Raw genomic sequence first — 18,019 nt, forward strand, 5'->3', positions numbered from 1 at the left:
GGCTTAAATAAAGTCTTGGTTTTTTTTGGACAACCTTTTCACAAAATGTCCATTTGAACCGCAATACATACATACATTTCCTGCTCTTCTTTTTTCATTCTCTTCTTTAGTCAAAGGGCCACGAATGGTTCCTATCTGCATTGGTTCCGAGTTTGATTGTCCTTCTACAATTCTGCTGTAATCTGACTGGGCTCTATCAAATCTGGGTACCACTGGTCTAAACTCTTTCTTTTTCTCACCTTTCCGTTCTCCCTGACGAAAGTCAATCTCTAGCACCAAATCCACCAACTCAGATATTTCAGTGGGTCGATTAGGTATCTGCGGCAGGACATCTTTCAGTTAATCTCTCAACCCACGATAAAAGACTGCAGCCCTCTTGCTCTCCGGCCAGTTTGTCTCCACTACTAACTTATTAAATGTAGACAAATAAGCAACTAAGTCCCGATTACCTTGTCGTAATTCCAGTAACTCATTGTCTACAGCTTGCGAAATTCTCCTTCTGTCAAAAATTCTGAGGAATTCTTTCTTAAATTCATCGTAATTCTGTAAGATTGGGTCGTCCCTAGTAACCAAAGGCATTGACCATGCTACAGCATCACCACTTAAGTAAGACAGTGCGAATGCTACTCTTGACTGCGCATCAGGGAAAAGAGAAAGGCGACACATATAGTGAAGAGAACATTGAGTGAGAAATATTTGTGACTTCTGGGGGTCCCCACTAAATCTCTCGGGAGGGGCTAGAGGAATCACCGGGGATAGGGAGTGGATTACTTGAGTGGTTAACTTGTTTGAATCCTCTGTTGATGTTTCTAGACTCTCCCTGCCTGTATTAAATGATTGTCCCATTCTTTGAGCCAATTCTGCGGTTTCTTTTCTAGATTTTACCACTTCTAGTTTTAGGTTCTGATTCTCCTCTCCAACAGCTATCGGTTTTATTTGAATGGCCTCCAACACTGTTCCTAAGGTCTGTAGATTTATTCCTTCAGCCAACCTGTTCGGGTACAATTAAATAGAGTGGGTACTACACTCTGTCAAAAGGATATTGTGTACTCTTGCCACGACTTGCACAGGAACAGGCTGGTGTCTATTTCCCAACTCCACCTCCAGGATACTCAGAGTCCGTTATCTGAAAACTTGACTCTCAAGGACCCCAAAGGGGGAAGGGGGAATTGGATAAAATAACAAACAAAGAAGAGGCTGCTCTGTTTCTGTTTCTTTCCTGCTTCTTCCAATCGGTCTGTTGTTCTGACGAACCGTAGAAGTCCTAATGCAAAGATGAAGAAAGATTAAACAGCCTCCCTAGCTCTTATAATAACTTAAATTCTATTATCAGTTTCCTTACCTAACAGACCAATAGCTGTGCTACTTTTCTTTCTCTTACTTGCTTGTCTTTTCTACTCGAGAATTTGTCTGTAATATATATATATATATATATATATATATATATCGCTACACAATGTGATCCAAAAGCCAAACGAGAGCGCTCCGCAGTGTGTGCTCCGCCCAGGCGTCGGATCCTGACCCAGGGAAATTTTTGTATACAAAGGAGGCGGCACAACCAGGATACTTCTCAAGCCTTTTTTATTAGACTTCACCCCACCAACGCGTTTCAGCCACAACTGGCCTTGCTCACGGTCGGTTAGTCCCTCAACAGTGTTGCTTTTTGTACTATCCCATATTAGCCATTTATGAAGCATTATGGGAATTGTAGTTACAATTGTGTAAATTTTAAAATAAATTGCAAAAGAAAGACATTGTGTGCTTTTCAATTAATGCACTTTTGTGACTGATAGTTCATTTTGATAATATCATTACTGGGTGTAGTACCCTTATCTTAAATTACAGTTCTCCAGTATTTTGAATTTGATCTCAGATTTTAGGGTATAGTACCCTGGTTATTTCAGGAACATATTAGTCCAGATGAATGTGCAGATCCTCTCCAAAATTCATCCCTTTCGGATGTTTTGTTCTGAGTTTGATTATCATCCGTGACTCAATTTGACGTAGTTTCCGAACTAGGTCTCCACCTCTTTCCATTTTGTCAAGCATTTTTACTCCGTAGAATTGCATTTGTCTCCAATCTCCATTTTGGCACAAATTCATGTGCTTGGCAGTAGCATATTGCATGTTAGAATTTTTTACAGCTCGGATGTGTTCCAGAATCCGTTTTTTTAGCATACAGGTTGTACATCCTACATACTTCATTCCACACTTGCATTCCACGATATATACCACATTTTTTGAAGAACACGTGATTTGTTGGTCAATTCTCATTTTTTTGCCATCCGGTTCCTCGATCACTTTCATGCTTTTCCCGATTTTGCAAGCTTTACAGGAATTACATGGTTGAAACCCTCTTTTTTGATCTTGCAACCAATTCGATTTTGGCCGTTCCTGAAAGTAACTTCTGACCAATGAATCTTTGAGGGATAACTTCTTTTTGTATGTTATGGATGGTACTTCACCGAGAATTGCTCCAATATCAGGGTCCCCTAACAGGAGATGCCAATATTTTTTCACTATACGGGCAATGTTTCCACTTTCCTTACTGAAGGTCGTTATGAATCTTGGAGGTGCATTAATTTCTGTTTTTTTCGGCTGTTCAATTAAGGTTTGAGTCCTTGTTTTCAAATCAATTTTTCTTTTACATTGTGTCAGAACTCGTTCTTCATATCCTGTTGCTCTGAATCTACATTTACTCTCTCGTATCACTTTTTCTGCTTCTTCTGGTACTGAACAATTTCTCTTTAGACGTGTAAATTCTCCGTATGGTATGCTCTGTAGAAGGGATTTGGGATGAAAACTAGTCCCATGTAACACACTGTTTGTTGCTGTTTTTTTTCGAAATAGAGTGGATTCAAGTTTGTCCCCAGACACATATATCTTGGTGTCCAGAAAGTCTATTTCTTTTGTGCTGGTGTTACATGTAAATTGCAGACCCAGTTCATTCTCATTCAGTTCGTTAAAATAGCTTTGAAACTGAGTATCTGTACCATGCCAAATAATAAACAAGTCGTCGATATAACGCACCCATAGTATTATCCAATCCAAATCCTGTTGTTTATCTTGATTCCATGCTGTTGTTTTCTCCCACCACCCCATGGTGATGTTCGCATAGTTAGGAGATAGAGAAATGCCCATGGCAGTACCACATATTTGCTTGAATAATTGTTTGTTGAAGAGAAATATATTATTCTTCAAACATAGATCAATCATCTTAATCAGCATTCTTGAGTGATCCAGATATGTGATGCTTCGCTGTTTAAGATAGCATTCACATGCTTGCATCCCGACTTCATGACGAATTGATGTGTAGAGTGATACCACATCTATAGTAGCTAACAAATATTCTGAATTCCAGTTCACATTCATCAAAATTCTTAAAAAATCCCCGGTATCTTTGATATAAGAAGGTAGACTTTGGGCAATGGGAGCCAGAAATTTATCAACGTAGTTGGACACATTTTCATACAACGAGCCACACGAGGAGACAATGGGTCTTCCTGGGGGGTAATTTAAAGTCTTGTGAATTTTTGGAAGAAAATATATACAAGGTGTTATGGGATGATCAATGGTTAAATATTTCTTTTCATCATCATCAATTAATCCTTGTGCATGCCATTTTTCCAAGTGTTCTTGAAATATTTAACCATTGAGATACCGGGGATTTTTTAAGAATTTTGATGAATGTGAACTGGAATTCAGAATATTTGTTAGCTACTATAGATCTATGTTTGAAGAATAATATATTTCTCTTCAACAAACAATTATTCAAGCAAATATGTGGTACTGCCATGGGCATTTCTCTATCTCCTAACTATGCAAACATCACCATGGGGTGGTGGGAGAAAACAACAGCATGGAATCAAGATAAACAACAGGATTTGGATCGGATAATACTATGGGTGCTTTATATCGACGACTTGTTTATTATTTGGCATGGTACAGATACTCAGTTTCAAAGCTATTTTAACGAACTGAATGAGAATGAACTGGGTCTGCAATTTACATGTAACACCAGCACAAAAGAAATAGACTTTCTAGACACCAAGATATATGTGTCTGGGGACAAACTTGAATCCACTCTATTTCGAAAAAAAACAGCAAAAAACAGTGTGTTACATGGGACTAGTTTTCATCCCAAATCCCTTCTACAGAGCATACCACACGGAGAATTTACACGTCTAAAGAGAAATTGTTCAGTACCAGAAGAAGCAGAAAAAGTGATACGAGAGAGTAAATGTAGATTCAGAGCAAGAGGATATGAAGAACGAGTTCTGACACAATGTAAAAGAAAAATTGATTTGAAAACAAGGACTCAAACCTTAATTGAACAGCCGAAAAAAACAGAAATTAATGCACCTCCAAGATTCATAACGACCTTCAGTAAGGAAAGTGGAAACATTGCCCGTATAGTGAAAAAATATTGGCATCTCCTGTTAGGGGACCCTGATATTGGAGCAATTCTCGGTGAAGTACCATCCATAACATACAAAAAGAAGTTATCCCTCAAAGATTCATTGGTCAGAAGTTACTTTCAGGAACGGCCAAAATCGAATTGGTTGCAAGATCAAAAAAGAGGGTTTCAACCATGTAATTCCTGTAAAGCTTGCAAAATCGGGAAAAGCATGAAAGTGATCGAGGAACCGGATGGCAAAAAAATGAGAATTGACCAACAAATCACGTGTTCTTCAAAAAATGTGGTATATATCGTGGAATGCAAGTGTGGAATGAAGTATGTAGGATGTACAACCTGTATGCTAAAAAAACGGATTCTGGAACACATCCGAGCTGTAAAAAATTCTAACATGCAATATGCTACTGCCAAGCACATGAATTTGTGCCAAAATGGAGATTGGAGACAAATGCAATTCTACGGAGTAAAAATGCTTGACAAAATGGAAAGAGGTGGAGACCTAGTTCGGAAACTACGTCAAATTGAGTCACGGATGATAATCAAACTCAGAACAAAACATCCGAAAGGGATGAATTTTGGAGAGGATCTGCACATTCATCTGGACTAATATGTTCCTGAAATAACCAGGGTACTATACCCTAAAATCTGAGATCAAATTCAAAATACTGGAGAACTGTAATTTAAGATAAGGGTACTACACCCAGTAATGATATTATCAAAATGAACTATCAGTCACAAAAGTGCATTAATTGAAAAGCACACAATGTCTTTCTTTTGCAATTTATTTTAAAATTTACACAATTGTAACTACAATTCCCATAATGCTTCATAAATGGCTAATATGGGATAGTACAAAAAGCAACACTGTTGAGGGACTAACCGACCGTGAGCAAGGCCAGTTGTGGCTGAAACGCGTTGGTGGGGTGAAGTCTAATAAAAAAGGCTTGAGAAGTATCCTGGTTGTGCCGCCTCCTTTGTATACAAAAATATATATATATATATATATATATATATATATATATATATTGCTCAAAGTGGTCTTGTCACAGGATCGCGCATCAGCGGGTGCCGGCGTTGGGCCAGACCAATGGCCAGGAAGTAATTTTTCGTACAAAGGACGCCGCCGCACACAGCAATTTCTTTTCACAGGTTTATTTCAGTGCACAGTCTAACACCTGTTAGACTGGGCACTGAAATAAACCTGTGAAAAGAAATTGCTGTGTGCGGCGTCCTTTGTACGAAAAAATAAATATATATATATATATATATTTATTTTTTCGTACAATATATATACGCGTCATGCAGCCGAACTTGCATTAATAAAAGGTGTGCATCCCGTGTTACCTGTGTGGGCTACTTTCTTCCGGAGAGGGAAGGAACTGGTTGTATGTTAATAGGTGCGGCCACGAGCACCTTGGGTCCCCCTCCAACAAGTAGTTCGGCGTCCAGTGGCAAAGTGTGGTACGTTCTCAAAACGATTGGGAAAACGCCGAACCGCCGCACCTGACAGCACGTATGCGAGGCCAGTTATCTGCTGGATTGTGACTGCACAAGAACACGGGCACTCACTGAAGTTGCCGGTGTCACTGCATGCGGCTGGAGGAACGCGGATGGAGAATGGACATGGGATACAAACACCTCGTCTCCATGGTAACCAGCTGGCACGGAAGGGGATAAGCTGCAGACACCGCCCACTGAGGCTAGTACTGACGTAATTGCCTGCATGCGATTAGGACTCGGAGAGAGAGCCTGTAAGATCCTCCCCCTCTGCCAGATGACGGAGCCTCCACCAATTCGAATGAGGCTCTGTGTATTTTGAAATGGACTGTGAATAGCAAGAAGGACATTTGCATTTGATAAAGGCAATTGGATGCCGAAACGCGTCATGCAGCCGAACTTGCATTAATAAAAGGTGTGCATCCCGTGTTACCTGTGTGGGCTACTTTCTTCCGGAGAGGGAAGGAACTGGTTGTATGTTAATAGGTGCGGCCACGAGCACCTTGGGTCCCCCTCCAACAAGTAGTTCGGCGTCCAGTGGCAAAGTGTGGTACGTTCTCAAAACGATTGGGAAAACGCCGAACCGCCGCACCTGACAGCACGTATGCGAGGCCAGTTATCTGCTGGATTGTGACTGCACAAGAACACGGGCACTCACTGAAGTTGCCGGTGTCACTGCATGCGGCTGGAGGAACGTGGATGGAGAATGAACATGGGATACAAACACCTCGTCTCCATGGTAACCAGCTGGCACGGAAGGGGATAAGCTGCAGACACCGCCCACTGAGGCTAGTACTGACATAATTGTCTGCATGCGATTAGGACTCGGAGAGAGAGCCTGTAAGATCCTCCCCCTCTGCCAGATGACGGAGCCACCACCAATTCGAATGAGGCTCTGTGTATTTTGAAATGGACTGCGAATAGCAAGAAGGACATTTGCATTTGATAAAGGCAATTGGATGCCGAAACGCGTCATGCAGCCGAACTTGCATTAATAAAAGGTGTGCATCCCGTGTTACCTGTGTGGGCTACTTTCTTCCGGAGAGGGAAGGGACTGGTTGTATATATATATATATATATATATGTAGATTGTGCTTAATTCTCTATGATTAGCTTTTCCAATCTTTCTATTTCTCTCTCTTCTTCTGTTCTTACCTCCTTTTATGAGCTCTGATATCTTGTAATGCTTCTGTCTTATTTATCTTTTGCTAGATGTTATTTTGTTCTGTAACCTTAACGATTATTCTCTTATCTTTCAGGTATCCAGACGTTGTTACTATTTATTCAGGGTAAGTACCTGTTGTCTCTCTTCTTATATTTTCAGCAAGGAAACTAAAATTGTACTGTCTTTGACTACTTAGTTTCTCTCTCTCTGATATTTACTGCCAGCACATTTACTGTTTATACTTTTATATTTATTCACTGCGTTGACTTATCTGTATTCTTCAATTATCCTCGCAGGAGCTTCACAGCGGCGTAATTTCACCTCAAACCTCTGACTCGAACCTCCGACCTCGAGACTCCAACAGATGAACTTCGTGAGAAGTCACTTAGCACGCACCTCTCGATGTTCAGGCTTAACCGATAACTAGGGAAGTGTCCGGTATTGAAAAGAACCTAACTACTCAAAATAATAAACGTGACGCAAGCTTCTAATTAACTCTGGTGACAGGAGCACTAATGAACAACCTTGTCCCTCAGAGTTATCAGGTGAAGTGCGCAGCAGAATTGACTCGCACGCTTCACCTAGAGTTCCACACCTGAAATCCTAACAACAACTAGACCGCCAACGCGTATCCCAAGTTGGCGGCCATCTTGGAATTCAGCTCGTGAACCGCTGAACTCCCAACAGCGGTTCCGAGTTGCCTTTTTCTTGTTTGGCCAACCAATTGCACTCTTCAAGGCACAAATGACGTGCTTTTGTCCAGTCCGGGTTGTAACAGGTCTGACAGCCTGGTTGGTTGCAGGGGCATAAATTCTTGCAGTACTGGTTACCCCAAAAACTCACATCTCTACCGAGGATGCGTGCCTGCCGGAGGGCTGTCAGCAGAATGGCGCAGAGAAATCCTAAACCCCAAAAGGAGCGGAAAGAGTCTGCTGATCCTAAGGACACACAAAAGGAGGCAGCGGCACCGGCTTCAACCTTGCGGGGTACGGCGCAAGCTCGAAGATTCGCCAACAAGAATGCAGAGGGTCCCGAAGATGCTGCGAGTAGCGATGGCAACAGTGTTCTCAATGCCGGCGATAAGGATACGGCAGCTAGCGGTACCGTTCGGAAAGGTGCTAGGAATTGCCAGGAGGGCGGCAATAAAACCAAAGAGAACTCGCTGCGCCAGCCTACCTTGTTCGAATCTTTTGCAGAAGCACCGGTAGAGCCCTCGGGAGTTCCTACGATGGGGGATGCGGGATTCGGGACGATACGGTGTTGTAATACCGCGCTGGGCCTGCAGAAAGCCAAAGCAAGCCCAGCGGAAAGCTCACGGATGAGCAGGATGAGCAGGATGATTTCAGCTCCAAGGTGGGGACGGAGGTAGAGGTAGGACCCCCGGCTCTAAGTGAGAGTAGGAGAGATGTGGGAGCCGCGCTGGTTGATGCTGAGGGGGAAAATGGAGACTCTAGCACAAACTCTGCTGGTACTCATGCAGTAGACACTCCACAATACCATCTAGTTATCCCTCTAGTAAATCCGGGGAGTGCAATCCGAAGGCAGTTGCAGCAGCTGGATCAGATTAAAGCAATTTCTGTCTCTCCTGACGGAGATTGCTTTTTTTCCCTTAATGACGATTCGGGGTCATCACCGTCGAGTGAGGGCAGTTTCTCCGAGAACTCAGATTCAGCAGATTCACCAGAACTCTTCAGTTCAAAGGGCATCTGCCGTCCACAGGGTTAAACTTCAGAAACCCAAGTCTAGATCTAAATCTAGGGTGACAGAGAGTACATCTCACACTGAGGCTGCCAAAAAACTCTTCTGGGACTACTCAGCCACGTCTCAGTTATATCAGGAAGATGGTGCTGTAAATCCACAACAGCAGCAGAATAATGCGACTAGCCCTCTGCAGACATCTTCTATGGATTTATTGTACACCACCTTGAAGCAAATGCAGGGGGGAGCCAGGTCGGAGAGCCGGAGGGCAAAGCAGGCAACAAAAAGAAATCCAGGGTTCTCTCAGGAAAATTAATAAATTATACGATGATTTGGCTGACAGAGTCACCCAAAGAGAGGAAAGGACAGGAATACTTGAGGATGATGTTAATAAATGGCAGGCATTCATGGACACCCAAGAGAGGGTGGTGGAGGATGTCCAGTGGCAGCTCGAGGATTTTGAGAACCGCCAGAGGCGGAACAATATCAGATTGCTAGGAGTGGCGGAAGGGGCTGAAGGACAGGATTTTCGGGCTTTTGTTGTCGCTCTAATGAAGGGGGCCTTCCCTGCAATGGCTTCATGGAATTGGGAGAACGAGGTGCAGCGAGCACATCGCTTTCCCCTCACCCAAAGAAAAGGCTATGTGGCAACCCAATCCAACAGACCCAGAGCGATTCTCGTCTATGTTGGAAATTATCTTCTCAGGCAGGAAGTTATGGACAAGGCAAGACCTGAGGCCAGGCGATCCTTTGAAGGCACAACATTCTTTGCCGGCCCAGACTTTTGTCACTCTACCGTGGAAAGTAGATGGTGGCTAAGGCAGCTGATAGCCTCATTCCAGGGCCTGGGCTGAGAGCACGTCTTAAGGTGGTGGTTAATGGGCAAGTTAGGATGTTTTTCTCCGAAATTAAGGCCCAATTGTATTTGACAGAACTAAGGGAAAAGAAGGGTGAAAAGAGTAACTAGCTCAGTGTTGTAACTAAGGACTAGAGGATTGGTGTATTGATGCATTAGTGCACTGAGTATATCTAGGAAATTTTGTATAAAAGATTTAGGAGGGTACAAAACACAGCACATGCATAGATTTGGTTACAAGGGGAGGAGGGGGGTCTGTGACTTGCTACGGGCTGAAGCTGTCACACATAGGTCATGACTGACTTATTTGCCTATAAGGCGGAGGGAGGGAACCAGGGGGGCGTGCTCTGTTGGGGGGTCTGGATGGGGCTGGGTCAGACACAGGGCACAGCACAGTTAGGCACTTGGGAAACGTGAGCGAGAACAGGAGGTGTAGCATACTAAATAAACTGATAAAAAATAAGGAACCCTGGAATCTAGAAGGTATTAAGTGGAATTTGAGTACTGACTTGTCGGATATCTGGTTGGGACAGTCACCTGATGTGTTTTAATGGGTATACGATTAGTTTCATTGAATGTATGTGGGGTGAATGATCATCTCAAAAGATGAGTCTCAGCAATCTTAAGAGCAATGCGGGTAGACTTTGTATGCCTGCATGAGACGCACATTGAGGGAACAAAGGGGTATTTACTGGAACAATTGGGGTTTCATCTAATAGCTTATTCAAAGCAGGGGGCTAAAACTAGAGGGGTGGCTATACTCTCCAGGAGAAATGACGTTGTAGTTAGGAAAAAACTGGAAGATCAATGGGGGAGATGGGTCTAAGCCAGAATGATTATATCCTTCGGCTTCGAAGTTCTATCCTACGCCGATGATACCCAGATTCTGATTACTCTGGGCCCTGATCCAAATGAGGCAAGACAGCATTTAAAAAATTGTATGACTGAGGATGAGAAGTGGATGAGCACTAACCATCTGCAGCTCAACTGCAGCAAATCAGAATCATGCTCTTTGGTAAAGCTGCAGAACATTGGACTCAGGATTGTTGGCCAACCAATCTGGGCGGCTGTCCAACAATAAACTGTCCATGATGAACCAAATAAATCATATCATAGGCACTTGCTTTGGACTTATGCGCAGCCTTAGGAAAGTTTTCAAGTGGATCCCCGCTGGGGCCCAGAAACCCCTAGTTCAGGGTCTAATCATAAATAGAATGGACTATGGGAATGCGCTCTTACTAGCCATAAATGATCATCACCTAAATAGACTACAGGTTCTTCAGAACACCGCAGCTCGGTTGGTTTTAAACTTACCGCGAAGGTCCCCATCGGTCCCATGTTTGAAGAGCCTTCATTGGCTCCCTGTAAAAAAATGAATCCTTTTCAAAACGCTATGCCTAGTCCACAAACACATGTACGGAAAGGGTCCAAAATATTGGTCTCAAAAGGTAACATGGTATGAGCCCTAAAGAGAACTCAGATCTAGCGCCGAGTCTCTGCTCATTCCCCTCAGAATACAAACTTCCAGAAATGGTGGTCGTTCCTTCTCTTTTCTCGCCCCTGCCTTGTGGAATAAAATGCCCATCAACCTTTGCGCTATCTCTGAACACAGCTGCTTCCGTAAGAAATTGAAGACTTGACTTTTTGCAAACTAAGCCTCTCCCTTTCTCGTCAGAGCTGTCTGCAAGCGCCATGAGACTCTTTGGATGTGATATGTGCGCGTTACAAATGTTTTTGACTTGACTTGACTTGGTGAATGGGTCACCTTGGGTTCAATTTATGGATCAACTGAGGATGACCCGGATACATTTGAATTCCTAGATTTAGAATTGGATTTGTGGGCTGCTCCGGTTATCCTCTGCGGAGATTTTAATATAAATGGGGTAGCAGATTTGGGTATGGAACCGACAGATCATTACCGGGGCCGGAAAAAAAGGACTTGTCGAGCAATTGTTAGCCTGGCACAAAATCATTTTTTAGTGGATGCTTGGGCAAAACTGAATCCTAATGACCCTGGTAGCACCTATTACTCCGCCCCACACAAGATTTGTGTTAGGCTTGATTCTTTTCTCATCTCCAATTGCTTGTTGTCAAAAAGTCAGATCAAGAAGCTGCCACAGATTATTTTTTACCATAACCCGATAAGTTTAACACTAGACGCCACAAAGGTGGTGAGTCATGAGCGTATATGGACCTTTGAGCGGGGATCATTAAAAGATGAAAAATATGCCCAGCACATGAAGGAATGGATTAAAGGGTATTGGGAAATTAATAGAGGTAGCACATCTTCTGGGGTTTCTTGGGATGCTTTTAAGGCAGGTATCCATGGTGAGACACTGAGTTTTAGCTTATACAGACAAAGGCAGGAGCAAGTAAGATCTAAAAAATTGACTAAAGCAGTTACGGAAGCTGAGGAGGCTGAATTTTGCAATTATATCAAGGGCACCTCTGGACCAGGTACTTCTCAAAGTTACATCTGTAACAGCGAGGCAGAGGAGGGTATAGCTAGTAAAGTGGCCGCTACCTTTTTGGTAAGAAGGAAGCAATGTTATGAATTAAGCGAGCGCATTGGGCATACCTTAGCGGTTCGTTCAAGGCAGAAAGCGGCTTTAGGCGAAGTTAAAAGGAACTCGGATGGTAACGGCGGAACACTCACAGATTCAGATGGGATCCGAGAGGTATTTAGGCAGTTTTACGCTATGCTGTATGATGAAGATCAGCCAAAAGACCTCTTGAAAATCCAAGAGTATCTTAGAGACATCTCGGCTCCTCTTCTCTCTGGGGAAGATAGGGAAGCTCTGGACGCACCTTTGGCCACTGAAGAGATTCTTACGGCTCTGACAAGTCTCCCATCTGGTAGGGCTGCCGGTCCCAATCAAATTCCGATTGAGTTTTATAAAACTTTTCAGGGCTTATTTCTCCATGATTTGATAGATATAGTCCAACAAGCTCAGATAGGTATCTCCGTTCCGAATTTGTGGGCAGGGGCGGATATAGTAGTTATTTTGAAAAAGGGGAAACCATCTACAGAACCAGGGTCTTATAGACCAATAACCTTGATGAATTCTGATGCAAAGATCTTCTCTAAGGCTATGGCTCTCAGGTTATGTAAGGTTATTAGTACACTTGTCAGCCCCACTCAGCTTGGATTTATCCCTGGGAGAGGAACCACGCAGCATGTACGGAGGGTCATTACTCTTTTTTGATGCCACAGAAGTCCCAGGAGACCCTATGGCAGTCATGTTGCTGGACGCCTAAAAGGCATTCAATCGGGTTTCCTGGGACTATCTTTGGTCAACTTTAGAATGGTCTGGCATTGGAGAGGGATTCATTAAGGCTATCCAGGCTTTATATATAGCTCCTACAGCTCAAATCCGTGTGAATGGTAGATATACGGCGCCCCTACAAATCAGGTGGGGCACGAGGCAGGGATGCCCGTGCTCACCATTGCTATTTGCACTCTATATTGATTCTTTACTTTGCAAGCTGGAGGCAAATAATAGGGTCCCTCCTATAAAAACCCAAGGCATAGAATGTAAAATATTGGCTTACGTCGACGACGTTGCCATTGTTACCCCAAGGCTTGCAGTGGCCATAGTTGTGGTCGAGATGGAAGCACTGGCGTTCGGCCAGGTGTCAGGGAATGCTCTTAATGGGCCCGGCCCGGACACGGAAAGGATTGACAGATTGATAGCTCTTTCTGGATTCTGTGGGTGGTGGTGCATGGCCATTCTTAGTTGGCGGAGCAATTTGTCTGCTTAATTCCGATAACAAACGAGACTCCTCCATGCTAACTAGTTACGCGACCCCCAGCGACAGTTGATGTAGTCTAAACACTAGTTCACTATTATGTGCCAGAATTACGTTTTTTCTACATGAGCCAAGCTAATTGATTCTATCTAAATTCTAACTGCTCACTTATTGTAAATTGCCTGAAAAACTTCCTACCCCTTGTGTATTGTAAATTGTTTGTCTAGCCTTGTTGGATACAGGATTGTGTTGTTGCTCATTTATACTTAATGGGTCCAAGACACAGATAATTAAGTGCGAGGGGGCAGTGTGTACCGATAGCCGAGTAGTGGACTCTGGTGTCTACCTGGGGATTAATATCTCGGTAGATTTGAATTAAGTGGTGGATAGGAACATCGAACCTATAATAGTCAAAGCTAAAAAAGACCTGGATAGAATGCATAATCTCCATCTTTCTATAGTACGGCGTTCTGACATAATTAAAATGATTCTTTTGCCAAAGTTTCTCTACCTCTTTAGGGCAATCCCACTTACATTTCAAGCAAAATGGTTTACATTATTAGAGCAGAATAGATTTATATGGGCACATGGGAAAACCAGAAGGGATTTACATTATATGGCACTCCCTAGATATAGAGGAGGTTGGGGCGTGACCGATCTTAAACTGTATTACTGGGCGGCAGCCCTTCAGTATATGACTGGTTTATTAGGGGGAGTGGCGTCTGACCCGGAGGTTAATTTAGGATCTATAGGTATATATTCGCTATTGCTAGGCGGGAGGCGGAGAACTGTTTTTTAAATTATGCAGATCCAAGCTATTTTAAAAGAACAAAATTCAAGACCTTGAAGGTTGCATATAAAATCTGGACTTCATTTCGGAAAAGAAGTGGACTCGGCAGGTTCAATGCCTATACTCGATTAGGTAGGAACTACACTCTTCCGAGGGAAATATTCGCAGACTCCGTTTTCTCAGAATGGGGGCGTTGTGGAATAACGAAATTGGGGGACTTGATGGGCCTGAACGGAATCTGTCAGTTTTCTGATATACAGAGGGCTTATTGTATTGAGACAAGGAATTTTTTTAAGTATTTACAAGGTAGGAGCTTTCTAGCAAATAAAAAGGGTGGGCCTGCAGGGTTTGGGAAAAATAAAATAATGTATCTTATTGAGGGCAGTACAGATTGCACTATTCGAAGGTTTTATGCTGAGTTGATTGCGACAAAGGAGGATGACCTTGGAAAATATGAAAGAAAATGGGCTGAGAAACTTGGGATAGGCCAAGATTGTTTTCAACTTTCGTTAGAGTTAGGGCGAACTATCCTATGTTCTGCGGCACTACAGGCCCAACACTATAAAACAATCTACTCGTTGTATTACACTCCCACAAGGATTGCGCAGTGGGGAGGAACATCGGGCACTAAATGCCCTCGCTGTGATAGCTCAGACGCTGAGATAGTTCATTTTTTTTGCTTCTTGTCTACATTTGCAGCCACTGCATAGGGCTATAGAATCCTTCTTAGAGAGATCAATAGGAATTAAGATTTCTCTTACACCATCTATAATATTACTAGGGGTAAATGGCGATTAATTGCGATGTCCTTCATGTTATTTTATATTTTTGGCTATGGCAGTCCTTCGAATTTGTATCGCAACTGTATGGCTTGACAAAGTCCCATCAACATTTCAGCAATGGTTGACTAGATTGCTCTCTGTATATAATCTTGAGAAACGGATATACGCAGGGAAGGGCAAAAGAGGGAGAAGATTAGGGATAGGTATATGGGAGCCCATCTCTACCTGGAAGGAAAAGTAATAAGTATGACGGAAGTCCTCATCCTGGGATCTTCACCCTCCGCCTGGGACGACTCCTGGTGGCCCCCCGCCCTAGGCAGCGCACCCAAACCAACAGACCACGCACGCAACCTGGGCTTCATCCTGGACTCCTCCCTCTCCATGACCAGACAAGTCAACGCCGTCTCCTCGTCGTGCTTCAACATCCTGCGCATGCTACTTAAGATCTTCCGATGGATCCCCACCGAGACCAGGAAGACGGTCACCCAGGCCCTCGTCACCAGCCGCCTGGACTACGGCAACTCCCTCTACGCCGGAACCACCGCCAAACTCCAGAAAAGACTCCAGCGGATCCAGAACACCTCAGCACGACTCATCCTGGACATCCCCCGCAGCAGCCACATCTCCGGACACCTGAGAGACCTGCACTGGCTCCCGGTCAACAAGAGAATCACCTTCCGGCTCCTCACCCACGCACACAAAGCCCTACACAACCAAGGCCCAGGATACCTCAACAGCCGCCTCAACTTCTACGCTCCCAAACGCCAGCTTCGATCGACCAGCCACGCCCTCGCCGCCGTCCCCCGCATCCGAAGAGCCACCACAGGAGGAAGGTCCTTCTCCTACCTAGCCGCCAAGACTTGGAACTCCCTTCCGACCCACCTCCGCCTGACCCAAGACCACCTCGCCTTCAGGAAGCAGCTCAAGACACAGCAGTAGCGGACCCCCTCCCCCCAGCGCCTTGAGACCCTCTGGGTGAGTAGTGCGCTATACAAATGCTGTGATTGATTGATTGATTATGTGTTTATGCTCCTTTTCCAATTTATTTCTTGTCTTCCTTTTTTTTGCCCTGATTTATTTTATTTGCTTTCCCGATTTTTGTGATGTGCAAAATAGCCCCGTGTCTCTGTTTCTGTCTATGTATATATTTCAGGCGTCACATTTTTTTCTGTATGCTCAATATGGTATGCTGCTGTGTTCGATAAAATGAAAAGTTATTACAAATATTTAAAAAAATAAAATGAAATACTTCCCACGCTATTCCCCTATAAACTCACAACCCGCTACGTAACAAAAAAATTGCAAAATTTAATTAAAATAGAATTTATAGCTACTAAATATGTAACACACATATTAAAAAACATAAACCATACTTATACAAAAAATACATCACATACATTTAAAATATAAACGAAAATACATAACACTAATTAAAAAATCGATATTTTAAACATATTTTGCAAACAATACTAATGACTTCTATATTTTTTTAAACAATATTTCTTACCTTAAATTCAATATTCTTGACCGCGATAATATTGCTGTCCATATTTCTGTATCACGATACTTCCAACTCGATATTTGTGTTAGTCGCCATTTCCAAATCAATATTCTGTCTCAACACCCGTATTAACGCTACCCCTCCCTCAAGACTGCCTATTGTAAATATAGTCTAATTGCATGGAATGTAAGAGGAATAAGTGCAATATGTTAACAATACAAAATACAGTTGCAAAAAAGAGTCACAGTGCAAATATAGCTGATCTTCAGGAGACGTGTCTGAATTCAGTTGAGGGTGACCAACTTAGGAGCCTATTAGGAAGGCGGTATCCTAGCGGGAATGGGACCGGCTGCCTGCCATGTGGCGGTCCCGCACCCTTGATCATGATGCGACCGCCACTGTGACGATCGCATCAGGCTTTTTAACATTGCAGCGGGTGCTGCTGGCTGTAGCACCCGCCTCAATGGTAAAATGCCATGTTGTGCATTACCATGCACAACGTGGCAGGCCCAGCGCTGAGTCTGTCACCTTGTGCATGGACATGCAGGGGGGTACCATAGGCACCCCCCAAGTGTACCCCTCCACCCCTCACCCCCTCCCGGGGGCCTGCAACAGGCCCCCAAATCAAATTCCAGCCAGCCTTTCCATGGCGGTATCGCCACCATGGAAAGGCCTTGAATCTCGCCATCATAATATGGATGGAGGTGCCTACTAGGCACCGCCACCATATATGAGCCCCAGCTCTGCCACGGCGGAAAAGCAGCGGACGGACTATCCGTCTGCCGCGGTACGCACCGCCATCGTGATATGGTGGTGATTAAATCATGTTGCGATGGCGTGACAGTCGCCACCGCCAGCATCATAATCTCCCACTTAGGAGTGGAACGGTCAACTATATACTACCAAGTGCTCCTCCTTTTCCTGTGGAGCAGCGATCCATATATGTGCACTGTGATCTAGATCCAGAGGGTCTATTCATCGTCGTTCAGGGCTGGCTGGATAGGCATTCCCTGGACTTCTGTAGCATATATGCCCCAAATACCATTGGGATTCTGCTGTTGCATCTTCTGCTGCACCAGGGTGCTCCATTTGTACAGTGGTATGTGGTTCATGGAGTGGATCTGGTTGCAGGGGTTTTTATTGTGCCTCTTGCATTTTTTGGTGGCTGTTATAGTTGCTTCAGCCTTTCCCTCTCGGCTCCTCTGTGGGCTGCTTTTTCTGCTTCTCAGGGCTCTGGTGCTCGACTGGTTATTTGCCTCTTTGGTGGGCAAATGTTCTGGGGTCTTGCCTTCCTTACTCATTAGTCTAGTTGTTTTTTCGCCATGGGACTTGCCTCCTGTTTTTCAGGAAGTCATTTTTTCCCTTCTGTAGGGCTTACTGGGAGTGTCTGCTTGTTGGCTTTTTATTTGCAAATTTCTTCGGCTTGGGATTTGGGTGAGTTTGGGGCTGTCCTTGTGTCCTGTCCCTCTTCCAGGCTTTTGCTTAGCTGGTTGATTACATTTTTGGGTTTTGCGCTGGTTCTTCCCGTTTTTCCTAGGGAGGGTAATGGTCAGGTCCTCTCAT

Source organism: Lissotriton helveticus, chromosome 3_1 (assembly GCF_964261635.1).
Source record: "Lissotriton helveticus chromosome 3_1, aLisHel1.1, whole genome shotgun sequence".
NCBI lineage: Eukaryota > Metazoa > Chordata > Amphibia > Caudata > Salamandridae > Lissotriton > Lissotriton helveticus.